The sequence below is a fragment of the Trichosurus vulpecula genome, chromosome 6 (assembly GCF_011100635.1).
Source record: "Trichosurus vulpecula isolate mTriVul1 chromosome 6, mTriVul1.pri, whole genome shotgun sequence".
Lineage (NCBI taxonomy): Eukaryota > Metazoa > Chordata > Mammalia > Diprotodontia > Phalangeridae > Trichosurus > Trichosurus vulpecula.
Genome location: NC_050578.1, coordinates 210,370,689 through 210,389,778, shown reverse-complemented (window position 1 = coordinate 210,389,778; position 19,090 = coordinate 210,370,689). Strand labels below are relative to the sequence as shown.

The 19,090-nt window shown below is 40.7% G+C and overlaps 1 protein-coding gene across 1 annotated transcript in view; it reads left to right on the top strand.

Moving 5' to 3' along the window:
* The first annotated feature begins 6,098 nt into the window (after positions 1-6,098).
* The window catches only part of FAM193A (family with sequence similarity 193 member A), a 251,271-nt gene continuing 238,279 nt past the window's right edge, over positions 6,099-19,090 (top strand). The window contains exon 1 of the mRNA XM_036763452.1: positions 6,099-6,145. The gene's annotated coding sequence lies outside the window, so the exon portion shown is untranslated. The remainder of the gene's footprint in view (positions 6,146-19,090) is intronic.

Genomic DNA, 19,090 nt, shown 5'->3' with positions numbered 1-19,090 from the left:
TATGACCTTTCTCTGAGTATCTTTAGGCTTCTGGCTATCATGTCTGAAGGGAATTTCTAAAATAAGGGTTGCATGGAGGAGTTATAAGGGATCTTGAGGATCATTTAGTCTAATCATTACATTTTATAGAAAAGGAAAATGAGGCCCAGAGAAGATGATTTGCTCAAAATAACGTCAGAAATTGTAGAACTGAAATTTTAACTTAGGTCCTCTGACTCTAAATTATGTTCTTTCCACTATACTGCACCAGCTCTTCCAATCTGACAATCTGGAAAGTATCTAAGAGAGGGTAGCCAAGAAAAAGAAGGAAATCAATGCCACAGCTTACATGGATAACTTAAAGGAGCTGGACATATTTAGACTGGAGAAGAAAAATCTAGCTTTTGTCGTCAAGTATTTGAAGGGCGGTAATGTGCTACATAAAATTAGATTGGTTTTGCTAGTCCCCATTGGCCAGAACTAGGAAAAATGAGTGGGAGCTATGAGGAGATAGATTTCAGTTTGTTAGAAAGAAGTTTTTAGCAGTAAGATCTATCGGTGCTTCATGGATCCACAACTTTCCTGATGTGGGTCCACTGGTGTAGACTGCAGTGCCTTTACACTTTAGGAGAAGGTCTGCGTGAGCTGTTGACTGAAAAATTCATCACTCTGCTTAGAACTTTCTGGAGATGAGTAGCGGGGTTCCATCTCTGCCAGAGCTAGTAGTGCCTCATTAGTGTAGCCCCTGGGAACTTAGCTTCCTCTTCAATCCTAAGTCAGGTGAAGAAAACTCACGGTGGATGCTAACTATGAGAAGTATCCCAAAGTGGGAGGATTGCAATGGGGTACATCTGGGAAAGTGCTTAACTAAACGCTACTTTCCAGGAATGTTGTAGTTGGAACTCATGCTATTAGCAACTAGATGGCCTCTGCTCCAGGGTTCTTTCGGTTCTATTCTTTCGATTAGGCTTGACCCTGTGTGAGGGGCAGCAAAATGAGATGATGTCATTCCTGTCCTCAGGACACTCACAATCTAGCTGTAGATAAAAGATTCACAGGCAGAACAGTTACAGAACCAGATGAGACTGAATATAATGAAGTATGAAATTGTGCAGTATGGAACTGCACATAGAAGAATTCAGGAAAGAGATTGCTGAGGGGAATAGTGGTTCAGGAAGTATTCTTAGAGCAGCGGGCTTAAGCAAGGCCATGAAGGATAGGTAGTCTTTGGTAAGGCAAAGAAGAGGTGGAGAGGGCATTGCAGATAGAGGTACTAAGGCGGCTAGGTGGTAAATGGGTAGAGTGCTGGACTTGGAGTCAGGAAAACTGAGTTTAAATATTGCCTCTGACATTTACTAGCTTCATGATCATGGACAAGTTGACTTCTTTCTGCCTCAGTTTAATCATTTGTAAAATATGGATAAAAATAACACTTACCTCTCATGATTGTTGTGAAGACTGAATGAGATAACCTATATAAAACACTTTGCAAACTTCTAAGTGCTATATAAATATTCACTAAATCCTTAATTTCGACAGATTGACACATTGACTTTTGTATGTGATGGTTCTGTGGCTTCTCCCTGTTGACTTTATTTATGTTATAGTAGTCATTGTGTATGTTGTTCATTTAGCTGCACTTCCTTTCCTTTGTATGCTAAGCTCTTTCCACTACGTGGTGGTAACTTCTTCCTGGGGTCCTTACAGGAAGCAACCTTTCCCTAGGGAGCCAGAGTTGTCCTTATGAAAATCAATTCTTGCCCTGTGATGTCCTCAGACACTCCTGATGTGTGTAGGGCTATTTCTGCCTACACTAAATGCCCTCAAACTGACTTTCTGTATTTACATCTGATATTTCTCTGGCGTTCTATAATGAGCTTTCTTGGGCCCAGGTATATATATATATATATATATATATATATATATATATATGTCTCATGGGATTTCACTTTGAGGAAGGGCAATCGGGTCCATCTTTGAGGCCATGCAACCTTATGGGAAATGTTGTCCCTTCCATCAGACCAACCAACTCTCCAGTTACATGTTAAATTTCATGGTTAGATTTAGCCAATGTTCCAAACTCCTATTATATTTTTAGATCTCTATTCATGGTAGCTTCTTATCATCTGTGAACTTGATAGGCATGCGATCTATACATATATTCACTGATGTCATTGATAAAAAAAATGTTGACCAGCTCAGGGCCAAAAATAGATCCCTGGGACATCATATTAGAGAAACCTCCAGGCTGACACTAGCCCTTGCATCTCTCCCTAAGCTTTGGGGCCAGATGTCCTACCAGTTCTGAAGCCACTTGATTTACTACCCACCGAGCTGCCCTCTCCACTTTGTGCACAAGGATAGCTTGAGAGACTTTGTCAAAATTCCTACTCTCATTTTATGCATGGGGACACTGAAAGAAAGGCTATGATTTGCCTGATTATACAGCTGGTAGGTGTCAAGGGGCTGGGACTGCAGCCCAATCTAACAAATCCAAGAGCTCTACCACCCACCGCATCACCTCTAATGGGAAAGTCTCTCTCCTTTGTAAGGTCTGTTTCTTTATCTGTGAAGTTTAAAGGTTGGACTAGATTATCTCTACTTGGCTCTCTAACTCTAAATTAATGATTCCTTCCTTCAGTGTGCTTCCATTTCTAAAATAAGAACTTAATTCTGTTATTTTAAAGGCCTTCCTGTGTATGATTCACTGTGATGCAACATTAAAGAGCTATGCATTGTGAGATAATTAATTTATCTCATTTTGTTCACAAACTTGTCTCAGCCAAATTAGTGAGGTTACCACATAATAGTAATGGCTACATTTATAACAACTGACATTTATAGAAGGCATCATGATTACAATACAATGCCTTGATACATATTAATTCATGGGATTCCTGCAACAACTCTGTGAGGGAGGTGGTAGAGCAGAAGGAACCTTGGCTTTGGAGTAAGAAGTTGTGCATTGTAGTCCCAGATCCAACACCTAGCTTTATGAACATGGGCCAGTCATTTTACTTCTCTGTGCCTCAAGTTTTCTCATCTATAAAATAGGAATAATACTTGGCTACTCTACTTCACAGCAGTGCTGTAAAGGTAATGGGTTGTAGAAATAAGGACAGTTACGAATTGTGGCTTTACAGGCTTGCCCGCCATCAGAAATAGTAAAATGATTTAGAAGACTTTTAAAAGCTATCATTAGATAAGGTTGTTTTCCTTGGGCCTAATGGAATCTAAAGGTGAAGTGTTGAGAGAGGTGGTCTAATGAGAGGCAGCATAGTACAATACTGTGTAAAGAGCATTAGATTTGGAGTCAGAGGACATGGATTTGAACCCTGCCCCTGCCATTTACCATCTATGTGACCTTCCATACATTATTTAACCTCTCCGAGCCTGCGCTGGAACCTGTAAAATGACCTGGTTTGACTACTTATCCTCCAAGATTCCTTCCATCAGCTCCATTTTGCAGTGGGGATTGCCATTTTAAGTAAACTGCCCAATATCACAAAGGTAAGTTAGTGGCAGAAGAGTGACTAGAATTACCTTCTTCTGGCTCCTAATGCTGGGCTTTTCCCACTGCATCTCACTGTTACTGAGTAGAAAAGGACCGAGACTGTGTCTATATGGTCAAAGAGAAAGTAGGCCTGGAGCCATGAAACCGTTTGGCACAGTGACAGCTGACAAGTTATACAGGGCTTCAAAGTTGGCCATGCTTGACATCCATCATATCATCTGATCCTCACAACAGCCCAGTGAATTACTGCATTGAGAAAGGCAGTTTCCTCACTAGGAATTCCCTATACAAATCAAACCACCACTTTAGACCAAGCAATTGCTACCCCCATTTCACAAGTGATGAAATTGGGGCTCTTGGAGGTCCAACTCCTTGCCCATGGCCTCAGGACTCCCAAACGTCAAAGGTGGGATTCCAGCTCGACTCCTTGGACTCTGGGGAGCCCACCTCTATGGAGTGGGGAGGCGGATGATTTGGGTTCAATCTCCTCTTGCAACATGGATCAGTTGGAGACCTTGAGCACATCTCTTCCACTCTCTGGGCCTCAGCTTCTTCCCATGTAAGAGGATGATGTACCCTTTGGTCCCTCCCAATGTGCTCAAGAGCATTTCAGAAATACTCACCGCGCACCCCTGATCTCTCCAACTGGTCAGTTCTGTACCACATTAGAGTTGCCCTGGGGAACCCAGAGATCAAGTGACTTGGGACTATTATGCTTAGAAACGACTTGAATCCTGGACCTCTAGGCTCCCAAACTGGTATTAAGATGCCTTAAGATGCCTCAGGACTAGGTTGCTTTTACTTCGGGGTTCTTAACCTGGGGTCCCTGACTTGGTGGTTTTAAATAGGCCGATCCCTGCATTTCAATATAATTGATTTCTTTTGTAATCCCAGGAATCTTCTTTTCTGCATTTAAAAAGAGGAGACTGAGAAAGTCTGGGAGGGTCGACCAGCTAGTATTCCCCGGTGGTACACAAAGGTTAAGAAGCCTTGGGGTCCAAACCAGAACTCGTTGGCCTTTCCAGGCTCTTCGAGGTCGGCAGGACGCTTTACATGCTCCGACTCGCTTTAAAAAGGGAGTGCCCACGGTACTGGGGACACACAGCAGGCGCAAGGATGGACCGCCGTGTTGAGCAGGCACCGGAGCCAGAGCAGCAGCCTCGGGAGCATGGCTCCTCCCCCCTGCCAAGGGTGGGGAGATCGGCCTCGGAGGTGCCACCCCAGGGCACCAGGAGGCGCCCCCGCGGGACGCTCGGCTGCCGGGGCCATCTCGTTCTGGGGCTGGCCCAAGCGGGGAAAGAGGGGTAGACGCTTGCGTCCAATAGGGTTCACGCGCAAAGCGTCCCCTCCCCCCACCTCCCCAGGCCCTGCTTAGTTCTCGTAAGCCCGAGCTCCGGGATCCCCCGGGAGTGAGTCGAGCGGAAGGGTCGGAGAGAGTGATAGTAGTGTGTGGCCTGTCAAGGAGTCAGAACGCCTCGCTTCCAGCTCTGTAGTTGACTGTCTAGGGTGGCGATGCAGCCTTGAACCACCCCGGCCCTACCCCACCGAACTACGGATCCCACAACGCCCCAGGCGCGCAAAGAAGGGTGGGTTGGTGGAAGGGAGAGCGCAGCGTAGGGAGGGAGAAGAAGCGAGGCAGTGACCTCACCCTCCGCCTCCAATTCGCCCCCCCCATCCCCTCCCTTCTCCCAACACCCCCCCTTTCACCCAGTCTTTGAGGCCACGCGCAAGGCCCGGCGGGAATGGTAGTCCCTCTTTCAGGTAGCCGTCAGGGGAAGCAGGGGCCGCGTGGACTCCAAGCCCCGTCGTGCTTTGCGCGGCCGAGAGGATGTTCGAGGAGGGGGGGCTGTTGGGTGGAAGAAGGGAAAAAAGGGAGCGGAGCAAAGAAGGGGAGGAGTAAAGAGCGAGGGGAGGGGGGAGGAGGGAGGAGGGAGGAGAGAGCCCACATCCCCTCCCCCCTCCCCTCTCCCTTCGCTCTCTCGCACCCCCCCTCCCCCCCGACGTAAACTGGGATCCCTTTCCCCTTGTGTCCGCCATATTGGACTCTTAACTCTGGTCAGCGGTGGCGGCGGCGGCGGCGGGCGGCGAAGGGGACTAAGTTAACTCCCGGTTAGACCCTGCCGAGCGGCTTCTGCCCGCCCTCCGCCCTTCTCCGCCCGGGAGGCGGCCCCGCGAAGCCGCCCTCCCTCCGCTGGGCCCCGGCCGGCGGCTCTGAAGTGACCTCCCCCCATTTCCCCTCCGCCCGCCGCCTTGTACCTCAGCCTCCTCCTCCTTCTCCTGCTGCTGCTGCTGCTCCCTCCTTCCTTCCCTCTGGCCGCCTTCGTCCCTTCACTTCTCCCACCTCACGGCCCGGCCTCGCGAAGGATGAGTCCGGCCGACGCCAAGCGCGGAGCCAAGCGCCGGAAGAACAAGCGGGGCGGCGGGAGCGGCGGCGGCGGTAACGGCGGCGGCGGCGGCTGCGGAGGCGGCAAGGCCGGCCCGGCCATGGCCCAGGCGGCGGCGGCCTTGAGGGGCCCCCAGCCCGCCGGCACAGCACCCCCGCAGAGCGCCGTGGCGGGCCTGCTCGTGGCCCCGGCCTCGGCCCCGGCCCCGGCCCCGGCCACGGCGCCCAACGGGCCCCTGGGCGCTGGGGGCGGTCCCGTAGGAGGCGAGGTAAGCGGCTGCGAGTCGGAGGAGGAAGAGGAAGGGGGTGTGTGGGGCCGTGAGAGGGGCACCCCCCCCGCCCCCCGCGGTGCGGGCTCCCCCGGGATGGGGAGGGGCTGGACCGAGAGGCAAATCGCGGCTGCCCGGCCCCAGCGCGAGACGGGAAAGGGGTGTGTTAGCCGTCGCCCGGGACGCCCCCCGGCCCGAGAGCGGGGAGCGGGGCCCCCACCTCCCGCAGTGGAGGAAAAGGAGGGGATCACCCTAAGCGCCCCTCTGGCCCCTAGCCCCAGAGGGGTGTGTTCACTATGCGGTCCCCCAGACTGGAGAGGAGCAGGCATTGCAGATACTTGAGGGGAGGCGAGGAAGGGGAGGGGGCGACCCTGCCCCTGTCCCTCACGCCTGGTTGAAAAGCATCTTGCCTCTGGAGGCCTAATTCCCCTTTCCCCGCCCCACTCCTTTCTCCTACCACCCTCCACCCCCCTTTCCTGGAAGCCCAGGGGTTAGGCCTCCCCGCCCCTCTGAGGGATATAACTGGAACCTGGCTGAAGGCATCATCCTCTGAGGGCAGAACTCTTCGTCTGTTACAGAGCAGCCTTTGCCTTTTAAAGGTTGGCTCCCTGCGAAGCCTAGGGACAGGTACACTTGGGAGAGAACACTAACTAATGGGCAGAAGGGGGTATTGATGAGGGGTGTGTGAGGGGAATTGGCCAGGGTTAAAGCTCTTTGCTAGATTTTCCTGGTCCAGGGCCACTTAAATCATGTCAAAAATAGGTGGTCACTAAAAAAAAAAAAACCCTGATGGTTGTCAAGAAAGACAACCAAACAATGTTGAGAAATTTTCTGAGGTTGTGGATTGCATCTGAAGTTGTATTTTCTGAAGAGAGGAAGAGAGTGACAGGTGGACCTGCAGTTGGAAGTTGGATATTAATATATCATTTGATACATTTGTCTGAAAAAGAATGTCAAAACAGCAGACATTAGTAGTTAAAGAACTTTCTGATGTGATGACCTTCTAGTTCCTTTGCTTGTTTTTGACTTTGTTTTATAAAATAATAAAGCTTTTCTAGCTCTCCCAGTTTTAAGACCTTTTCCTATACCTACACATGCTGATCATAAATAATTCTTGACTCAGTTCTGGTACTTGATATAGAAAGCTTTTTACTTGCGACATTCTCCACTGTAGTTACACTTGAGTATATATCATTCTTGAAAAAAGTTTTGGAGTGCTCATGGCATGGCTCAGCTGTGAATAGTGCTTTATTTTGAAATGCAGTGTTCCTTAAGATATTTCACATTTTCCTTCTTCCTTTTTTTCGTGCACCTGTCATACGTAGTTTGGAAGAGGGCATCTCCAGTTCCCTACCCTCTCCCAGCCCCCCTCTGAGTGGGTCATTGTTGAACAGACTGCCTATCAAAGTACTTCATCCAGAGGTAACAGCTTGGGCTATTCATCCTCTGACTGAAGGACTGCTTTTTAAATTGTTTTTGGTTTGATTGATCTCAGTTATTCAGGCGTATGTTTGGTTTTTTAAGTCAATTATTTGGAGAGAAAGTAATTTCTTCCGTGGAAAAGAAATCACATTTTTTATTTTTATTTTTTTATGAAAGGTTCGTATACAATGAGTCTGCCAATCATTGTTGCCACTTTTATTCTGTTTATCAGTTTACCATCTGTGGAACTGGCATAGTCATTGTAGGTCATTTGCTCATTCTCTGAAAAGCAGGATAATTTCTTTAACATTAGAATCGTTCTTATAACATTGATATTTTGCTCTGTAAGGACAAATGAAGAAACTAACCTAAAAAGAAATTTTTAGCTGGAGAGGTTGTAAGATCCATGAGACAGAAATTGTTTTATGTGAGCTAGCACATACCGTGTTGGAATCAGTCTGGAATGAATGTAGATGGGAAATTAATGCAAGTGTACTGTATGGCATATTCATTAAAGCCAAGCATGATGTCGATACTATAATAAAATCTTAAATTTAAGTGTGCTTATTCTCCTTAATATTTTAAAAGTTTTAAAAATACATGTAACTGAATTTATTTTGGAGTCTGATGATAAATTGGTTTGGCATTTTAGCTACCAATGATCCTTGTTGCCCAGTGGCCTAAACAGAGAAATGTCCTTTGGTTCTTTGGATACATGACACAAGGCAAGACTTGTGCACTTGTTTCATTGAGATTTTTCAGGGTAGTTTATAGAGTCTCTAAGGTGCATTGAGGAAGACTTATTTATTCGGTGTCGTCTACTAAATAATTGGCCATATTTTCCTTAACTGTGTAAAAAAATCTGCCCGAGTATCTGATCATTAAAAAGTAGCATACTAACATAAAAAGTAGTATGCAAATGTTAGACCTTGTGTAGCATTGCAAGTATATAATAAATTGTCAATCACATTCGGATATTTAATGTTACAGAGCAATAATCTGTTCTCAGTTACTTATCAATCCTAGATAAATATCTAAAAAACCCAAAATCCTGATGTTCTCAGTAGCCTGTCTTATACTGTCAACCTACAGAATGACATTGAATTTCAAAATCTTTTAACTACTTTATAAATCTTTAGGTATGTTTTTCTCTGGGACAGCGAGGTGGCCAAGTGCCTGGAATTAGAAGACCCAGGTTTAAATCTGGCCTCAGACACTTACTGGTTGTGTAACCCTGGACAATTCACTTAACCTTACTGTTTGCCTCAGTTTCCTCATCTGTAAAATGAGCTGGAAAAGGAAATGACAAACCACTACAGTATCTTTGCCAAGAAAACCCCAAATGGGGTCATGAAATGTCAGATGCGACTCAACAGCAACATGTGTTTCTCAAAATGGGCCTCTAATTCCTGTTAACTTTTTGTTCTACACATGGGGTACCTTGGAAGATAATGTCTAGAAGTATAAATAAGGACTAGAAGGAATATCTTTAATGTTAAGGTGTAGTAAATGACAGCTTGGGGAATTTATAAATGTAACAGGTGGTTAAGCAAGAAGCATGCAGGGGAGAGAAGGAAAAGAAATTTTTATTTTTGTAATTGAAGAGTATGGTTCTGTGAAAGAATTTTTGGTGTAAGAAAACTTGGCTAAGCCAAAACATTGGTTTATTGTGCTGTATTTTGTTATTTTCTTTAAGATTAATATTTGGTCTATATTATTCCCTCTTTGTAAACAGGGGCTAATGATAGAAAAGAAGATAGTTAAAACACTCAAGGTCATGTTCTCTGAACAGAAGTGTGTATAATGAAAACCTAAGGTAATGAAACCTGTGAGATAGTTCATCCTTTTAGCCAAAACCAGAATTACGAAGGGATTTTTTCAGAACTTGAAAAATTCTTGAGTAAGAAATACTTCATTAACAGAAAATATTCTTACTTAGGTAAAAATATCTTAGAATTGTAAGTTAAATTGCAGTTCTAATTTAAAGTGTATTTTTCTCATCTAAGTGCTTAAATCTTTCATTGCCTGGAGGGGAAAGTATAAGAAGGGGCTTCTCTTTATTTACATAATTAACCTTCTATCTACTAATGTATTGAACAGAAGAATATTTAAAATATCAGAATTTTGTTTGCTCAATAAGCAGATGAAATCAAATCAAACGCACCAATTACTCAAATAATAGTTTCTTTAGTATGAAAACAAGCTGGTTTCACTAGGTATTAAGATACCAAATAATATATGAGCATTTTGGTGCAGACTTAGGGTTATTTTAGTAATTATGCTAAAAGATGAGAAAAGTGAAGTAGTTTGGGGTGGGAGTCACTCTTTTGTAAATAGAGCATGATAAAAGTTTGAATAAAGGGAGAGAAAAAAGCAAGACTTAGGGAAGCATTTGTAATTTAGAGTTGTATTCATATTGGTTGAAAGAGAAGTGAAAATAGTAATTTTTAAAAGTCGGTCTGATGTGCATCCTGTGATCATCTGATGTAATTAACAGTTAGGATTTGATTATGAATCTATAGGATACATTTGGGTATACTTTTAGGACTTTGGAGATTGTTCTGGATGGTATCAGTTAAAAAAAGAGTAAGCAGTAGTAAAAAGTAGTAAAAAAAAAAAAAAGATCTCTTGTCATTGACTTCTTCTAGGTGGCCTAGTAAATAATAAAGGATTTAACTAAGATGAATAATTTAATAAGGAAAAAAAGAGTGAAATTGTTATCCTATGGGTCCTGTTATGGTGTGGCTGTAGAGAGCTCTTGAGTGACTCAGTATTTTTAGTGTTCACCCTTACTGCATCTGAGTCCATAACACCATTGACAATGCATTTTTAGTGGACTGATGTCTATTGTTTTCACTTTTAATTAAGATACTAGTGTATACATGAGATGTGTTCACTTTTGTTCACTGATTTTGGCTTAAATACTAATTTTTTCTTGTTAGTTTAAGGCATTCCCTTATTTTTACAATATTTGTGCTGTTATACTTTTTAGATAGGCAGATTTTTGCAAAAAGATTTGTTGAATTAAAATACTGTAAAAAAAAAAGTCAGTGTTCTTTCTTTTTGAAATCTTTAACTGGCCAGCAAAAGCTGAAATTTAATGGTTGTGATATTGTAACCCTTTCTTCTTAAAGAATATCATTTATTTTCATTGTTTTTAATATTGTAACTTAAAATTTTCTAGCTAGTTTAGTATACATTTTGTATTAAGCAATGATTCATATTGTGTGAAGACTTTTTTTCTTTTAAATCCTGGGTGCCACATTTTTTTTTTTGTTTTTTTGTTTTTGAACATCTGTTTTTAAAACTTTGAGTTCCAAATTCTCTCCCCTCTTCCCTTCCCACCCACCCTCCCTAAGAAGTCGAGCACTTCAACCTAGGCCACGCATGTATCATTATGTATAACCCTTCCACAATACTCATGTTGTGAAAGGCTAACTACATTTTGCTCCTTCCCAACCCATCCCACTTTATTGAATTTTCTCCCTTGACCCTGTCCCCTTTCCAAAGTGTTTGTTTTGATTACCTCCACCCCCATCTGCCCTCCCCTCCATCATCCCCACCCTTTTATTTTTTTTTTTTATCTTCTCCCTCTTCTTTCCTGTGGGGTAAGATACCCAACTGAGTATGTATGGTATTCCCTCCTCAGGCCAAATCTGATGAGAGCAAGGTTCACTCATTCCCCCCTCACCTGCCCTCTCCCCTCCTCCCACAGAACTGCTTCCTCTTGCCACCTTTATGCGAGATAATCCACCCCATTCTATCTCTCCCTATCTCCCTCTCTCAGTATGTTGCTCTCTCATCCCTTAATTTCATTTTATTTCTTTTAGATATCTTCCCTTCATCTTCAACTCACCTTGTGTCTGCTCTCTCTCTTTTCCATATATATATACATATATATATAAACACATATATATATACACATACATACACATGCATACATATACACATAGATACATACATACATACACATTCACCCATATATATATACATAAACATATATATGCATATTCCCTTCAACTACCCTAATACTGAGGTCTCATGAATAATACACATCATCTTTCCATGTAGGAATGTAAACAAAACAGTTTAACTTTAGTAAGTCCCTTGCAGTTTCTGTTTCTTGATTACCTTTTCATGCTTCTCTTGATTCTTGTGTTTGAAAGTCAAATTTTCTATTCAGTTCCGGTCTTTTCACTGAGAAAGCTTGAAAGTCCTCTATTTTATTGAAAGTCCATATTTTGCCTTGGAACATGATACTCAGTTTTGCTGGGTAGGTGATTCTAGGTTTTAATCCTAGCTCCATTGACCTCCGGAATATCGCATTCCAAGCCCTTCGATCTCTTAATGTAGAAGCTGCCAGATCTTGGGTTATTCTGATTGGGTTTCCACAATACTCAAATTGTTTCTTTCTGGCTGCTTGCAGTATTTTCTCCTTGATCTGGGAGCTCTGGAATTTTGGGTGCCACATTTTAGGAAGGACTTTGTTAAGCTGGAGAACATCCAAAGAATGGCAACTAGGTTGGTGAAAGACCTTGAGTTCATAATTAAATGAGGGTCATTTGAAGGAACTAGAGCCTGAGAAGAGAAAACTTGGGGCAGAGGACAGGATACCGATTAGTTGGGTTCAAGTATTTGAAGAAGTGTCATATACGAAAAGGATAGAACTTACTTTGGCCCCATAAAATAGAAGTAGAAATAAGATGGAAGTTGCAAAATATTTAGGTTTGATGTCAGGAAAAGTTCCTAACAATAAGAGCTCACAGAAAGTGGAATGTCTTGTCTTGTCAGGTAGCGGAGTGTACCACTCATTCGTGTTCATCAAGCAGAGTCTGGATAACTGCTTATGGTTATGTAGTATGTAGAGGGAATTCTTTGTAGATATGACTTGAAGCAGGCTGCTGAAGTTTTCCTTTTGACTCTGAAATTCTTTGATGTTATAGGTAAATTTGTGGTGTTATTTCTCATCTCTTGTCACACCTTGAATTTGTGTATATATATATATATATATATGTGTGTGTGTGTGTGTGTTTGATAACAGTTATAACTTGAAGTGTATGGATCTTTATTTGGTAGTCTTGTTATGTATATGTAACATTTGATTTTTTTTGTGTGGAAGGTGAGGAACCAGACCTGTGATTTCATTAGTATAGGGAACTTCTAGTGAGGAAGCTCCTTCCACCAATGCCAATTTGCATCTGCTCTGAAATACATAATTTTGTTGCTTGGGGGCATTGGAAGTGTCTATGACGTGTAGGGCTGGGCAACAAGAATGTGTCAGACTAGGAAATTGAACCCAAGTTGTGCAGACTGAGGAGACTCACTCTATGCCATACTACTTTTTTAGTTCTAACTAAATAACAATAATTTTTACTTTTTTCATGAGGGTGATATAAAGCGGATTAATGTTTAATACAAATTTGCTTTGAGGGATCTTTCTTCCCCTGAATGCAAGTGAAATGAAACCCATTCATACCTTCTTGTCCTTTGGATGAGTCCTTGTCTTCCCATAAACTGTAAGCATGCTGGGGACCTTCTTCCATGTCACCTTGTGTGAATTCCAGCAGAGTGCATGGGCTATTATTGGTTTCCCTTTGTTTCACATCTTTTCTGCTCTTATGTCTCTCTGACATCCTTGAATTCCCTCTTTTGTCCAAGTCTAAATTTCACATTATCTGCTTTCTTTCCTACTTTTTTTCTTCCTTGCTCTAGTTTCAGAGGAAGAAGTCATTCTTTTCTTTGCAAACTCCAACTCCTTTAAGATTTGTGTACTTAATCCATTTCCCATCTATCTCCTCCATGAGCTTATCCCTTTGATTGTCTCTGATCTCTCCCTGATTTTTAACCTGACCTTATTCATTGATTTCTTCCCTATTGTTTACAAAAATATTCTGATATTCTTCATCTTTAAAAAAACCAACTCTTCATTGGATCTTGACATCCCACCAAGTTATTGTTTTAGATCTATTTTCTCTTTTACAGCCAAACTACTTGAAAAAGCCACCTATCGACATTCTGTGCCTTCTGTGTTTCCATTTCCTCTCCTTTTTAAAAAGCATTATTTAAAAACTTATGAACTTTATTAGCACCAAATAAAATGAATGGTTCCGTGTACAGAGTAGATTAGAGAAAGAGGATTGTACGTGAACCTTCACGAGTACAACATGCTTTTCCTTTTAAATGTGTTTTAACTTCAATATATAACTTTCAAAGCTGTTCTGTTTCTGTTTTTTCTGGCTTTGATTTCGTTCTCTTCTGAGCATTTAAAAATGTTTAAATGACCCTCTTTTCTTTCTGTACATTATTTTTGTTAGGTCCGGGATCCTATTATAGCTGGGCCCACTCACTCCCCCTTTGACCTTCCTCCCTGCCATTAAAAAAAAACAAAACGTAGCCCTAGTAACAAATATGCATAGTCAAGCAAAACAAATTTCCATATTGACCAAGTCCAAAAATGTATGTCTCATCCTGCTGTATGAGGTCATCACCTCTCTGTCAGAAGGTGAGTATAGTACATCAATCCCCTGGGATCATGACTGGTCATTGTTTGATGACCATTGATAAGAGTTATTTAGTCTTTCAAGGTTGTTTTTCATTATAGTACTGTTCTTATTATGTAAACTGTTATCTGGCTTCTACTCACATGACTCTATATCAGTTCATACAAGTCTTCGCAGATTTTTCTGAAACCATCTATTTGACATTTCTTATGGTATAATAAGGTCTCATATTCATATACTGCAGCTTGTTCAATCATTGCCCAGTTGATAGGTACCTTCTTTGTTTCCAGTGTTTTGTTGTAACAAAAAGGGCTTCTCTAAGTGTTGTATAGATAAATTATATATTTCTCTTTCTTCGATCCTTTTGGGTTCTAGACCTAGTAGTGGTATCTCTGGGTCAAAGTATGTACACAGTTTAGTGACGTTTTGGGCATAGTACCAAATCGTTTACCAGACTATAAGCAGGAGCGTTTATGTCTTTTTCTTTTTTATCTTCAGTACGTGGTGTTCGGTGAGTCCTTAATGAATGCTTGTTGATTGATTTGAATAAACACCATGTTTTACTGTGCAGTCAGTTGGTAAGACATTGCAGATTATTCATGCAGATGCCTTTTATGCTTTCTTTGGATAATCGATAACTAATTCTTACTTGTGAGCTGTAAGTCATAAAATACCATGGTCTCAGAAGAGTTTGGCCTATTTACACAAGAAAAGCCAAATGGATGAAAAAATACATTGCTCACACTGTTGTATACAGATTGATAGCTAACTCATAGACCTAGTCTGTCAGTACACATATGTTGGGACATTTACTGTGGATGGGCAATGAATTGAATCCAGAACTGAACAGGAGAGTGGTCTAGAATGCCTTTGAGAAATGATAGAGTGCTTTTAGTGACCTCAAACTTTTCCTTGAAACAAATATCCATCTTTTTTTCGAACTATAATATTCTAGTAATGTTGTAATATAAATTAAAAATACTCTAATTAAAGGTTTCATGCTAAGGTTAAATTTAGTGAAAACCTTAAATAATTTGCACATAGTCTTTACAGCCATTGGCCACTTTCTCCTTCCTTGGCCTTTTTGACTCAGTTATTTCTAGGTTCTCTTCCAAACTAACTGACTTTACCTTTACGGCCTTCCTTGCTTCCTTCCACCACTATGTGTGAATGTACCCCAAGGCTCCCTCTGTACTTAATCTTTTGACCTAAATTATCTCTATGTAGCTAACTCTCAAATCCTAAATCCAGCCCTAAATTATGACATAAACTGTAGTCCTGTATTATATATCAATTTCCTTCCAAACATCATCCCCCCATGGAAGGTCCTATTGATATCTCAGACTCACCCAAGTCAGAACTCATATTTCCTACCCCAACACTTCTCCAAAATCTCCTATTTCTCTGGATCATAACACTATCCTAATTAACCCAGGTTTTCAGTCTTAGGGTCTTTGGCTTCCTTCTTATTCAACCCCAATGTCCATTCAGTTGCCAGGTCTTCCTTCCACAGTATTTCTGGCTTGACTGTTACCCTAGTTTAGCTGCTTATCACCATTCACCTATACTATTACGATAGCCTCCTTCTAACTGGGCTTCCTGCATCCAGCCTCTACTCTTTGGTCCATTTTTCATGCAGTTGAGAAATGTTCAGATTTGAACATGTCATATACTTACTCAGAAATTTTCGATGGCTCCTTGTCTCCTCTAGGATGAGAACCAAAATTCTCTACCTGACATTTACAGCCCTACACAATCAGACTTCTACCTACCTTGCTAGTATTATTTCATGTAACTCCCCTGGCACATACTTTCCATTTTAGTCAGACTGGCCCTCTGACTTTTCTCTGTGCACATTACATTTCCTCTCTCCATGCCCTTGCACAAGTGGTTCCTCATACCTGGAATTTACTTCTTCCTCACTTCTGCCATGTAGAATTCCCAGCTTCTGTCAAAGCACAGCTCACATGTCACAATGTAGCCTTGCCTTTTCCACTATTCTCACTTTCTTTATCTTGAAATTAGTTTGTATATACTTTGTATCTGCTTGGATATAGATAGAATGTCAGCACCTTGAGGGAAGGGACAGTTTCATTTTTCCCCCTCCTATTTCCAACATCTGATGTCGTGCTTTTACTTAGTATGTACTTAAGTGTTTTCTAAATTGAATTTAATTCTATAAGCAGAAATCTATATAATTTTTTTTTCAAATTGGAAAACTTTTCCCAGAAAATATATTGTAAATTTTATAATAACATTACCAGGAGGGACAATGGTTGGATTTTTAAAAAATCATATCACAATCAATTTTGATGTAAGTCATTTAAATCCCTAAAGCAAAAGATATTGCAATATCCCACCACCCCCTCCAAAAAAATTTATTATGAAAATGCCAGGATTTAAATTGCTGATATCTAATCTAATGATATACTTTTCCACAAAGATGCATAGGACACTTTTACTCCATTTAGAAAGGTATTACTATTTAAATCGCTCCTTGGGTAGAAAAAAATTAATGCTTGATAAATAGTGAAATCAAATATTTGAATACATTTGGTGCAAGGAACCTAAGTACTGTGCTTATCAGATATTGTATTGAAGATTTTAAAATTGAATCCAATAGCTGGGAAATCAAGTACTAGACTACACTAATGCAATCTAGCACACACAGGATGGACAAATAGTAACAACCACTACCATGACGTTTTTTAGTCAAATTAAGTCTAACTTAGTCTAAATTAAGCAAGATGAAAGAAATAGAATTACCATTTAAATAGTGAAATTGTAGGAACAGTAAGGGATTTTTAAAAAGTGATTTCTTATTGAAAAAAAAATGAGTACAAGACAAGGTTGAATTTTTTAAAGCACTGTGGAACACAGTGGCACCTATTTGGTGATAACCATAAAAGACATGTTCCACAATCTTTGCAGATTAGCATCCTGCAAAAAATGTTGTTTGGAAAACACCTTCTTTGTAAGATAGTTCAAGATGTATTTATATTTATATGAAGACTATTTCAGTTAAAGAAATTAGTATAATGTTATACTTTACAAGGTGGCTTTTCAGAGCTACATACAGCATGCCAAAATTGCTTTTAGGTATATGAAATCAATTTTTGTGAGTAAATACCATGTTATAGCAAACTTTAAATTCAAAATTAGGAAAATAGGGTAAATTTTTTTTCATTTTTAAGATTTTTTTTTTGTTTCAACATATACAAAATCTCATTCTGCTCACAATTGAATTTTTTGCAGTGTGTAATCCCCAAAAACAGTTAAGCAAAATGGCATATAAAAATAAACTGATAGTAATGCAACATTATACTTTAATAGTTTTCTGTTTGTTAAAAGAGTTTGTACTTGATTGCGTAGTATCAATATTGTCTGACATTTTAAAAATGAGACATTTGTTACTGTTTAGCAAACATTTGTCTCTATAAAGTTGTCTCTAGTTACAGTAATTGTACATATTAGTGTTCTATTTTGCTCACTTTGCATTAATAAAATACTTATCTTCCCATATTGTTCTTCATTGATATCTTTCTTTCTGGATCAGGAATATTTAATTGCATTCTTTTCTATACCACATTTGCATTCTGATACCACATTTTGTTCAGCCATTTCCTTATTATTGGGCTCCTGGTTTGTTTCCAACTTTGAGCTATTATAAATGGTGCTGCAATGAATGAGGTGAATGAATGAATAAAAAAGCATGTATTTAAGGGCTTACTGTCTACCAAGGTCCCAGGGTACAAGTTTTCATGGAAGAAGGAAGCTGACATATTTGAGAGATAACTGTCTACTTGCTTGTCATTCCTAATAATGGACTCTTTGGATAAAAGGATGTGGATAATTTTGTAATTTTAAGACAAAGTCCTTTGCTCTAATGAATAGTAGTTTTCTAGAAGAAACTTATTTTATAGAATGGTTGGACCTATTCACAAATCTAGGAGTGAATTTCCTTTGCTTCTCCCCCACGTCCTAGCTCATGTTATTTTTTTTTTACACCTTTTATAGACATGAGGCTTGATATGAAGTTCTTGTCTCTTATCCTTTTTTTCAAATTTTTTCTTAGTTGATAACCAAACTTATATTGGGAAGGGGGCTGCTATAATCAGCCCCTCCAGAAGGCTTTGTCTGTTTCTTGGAATGAGGACAGGCTGTCATAACCACTTTATTCTAAATTTATATTACCATTGCTATTGTTTCTAAAGTACAAGAAGTAATATCATTGTTCATTTCTTCCTTCATTTTACAATTTTTGCAATATGTAGCCCTGTTCTCAGGTAAATGTATTAGGAAAGGTTTAATAATATAAAACCTAAGGTCAGATGCCTTTCAAACTATTGAGCTCAGCAATTATTAAGTACCTGCTATTTGTGTTAAGGCATTGTGCTAAGTTTGAAGATAAAAAGATACGTATTTTTTGGGTGATAGAGTATGTACACAGATGAGTAAATGAGCAGTAACAAATGGGGTGGTCAAAGAAAGTTTCCCAGAAAAGAAAGATAGCACTTGGTCCGAAGGTTGAGGGAAAGATGCAGGATCCTGAGAGAAAAAGATGAGGGTAATGCATGCTAAGCATGAAGAATGGCTTGTGCTAATGTACAGAGGTAGAAAATAAAATGTTGAGGCAGGGTAGTCTAGTTGGGCTAGACTGTTGTGTGTGTGCAGTAGTGTACACTATGGCTGGAAAGGCTGGTCAGAACCAGATTTAAATTTTTTTTTTATTTAATATATTTAGTTTTCAGCATTGATTTTCACAAGAGTTTGAATTACAGATTTTCTCCCCATTTCTACACTCCCGCCCACTCCAAGATGGTATATATTCTGGTTGCCCTGTTCCCCAGTCAGCCCTCCCTTCTGTCCCCCCACTCCCCTCCCATCCCCTTTCTTGTAGGGCAAGATAAATTTCTACGCCCCATTGCCTGTGTGTCTTATTTTCTAGTTGCATACAAAACCTTTTTTTTTTTTGAACGTCTGTTTTTAAAACTTTGAGTTACAAATTCTCTCCCCTCTTCCT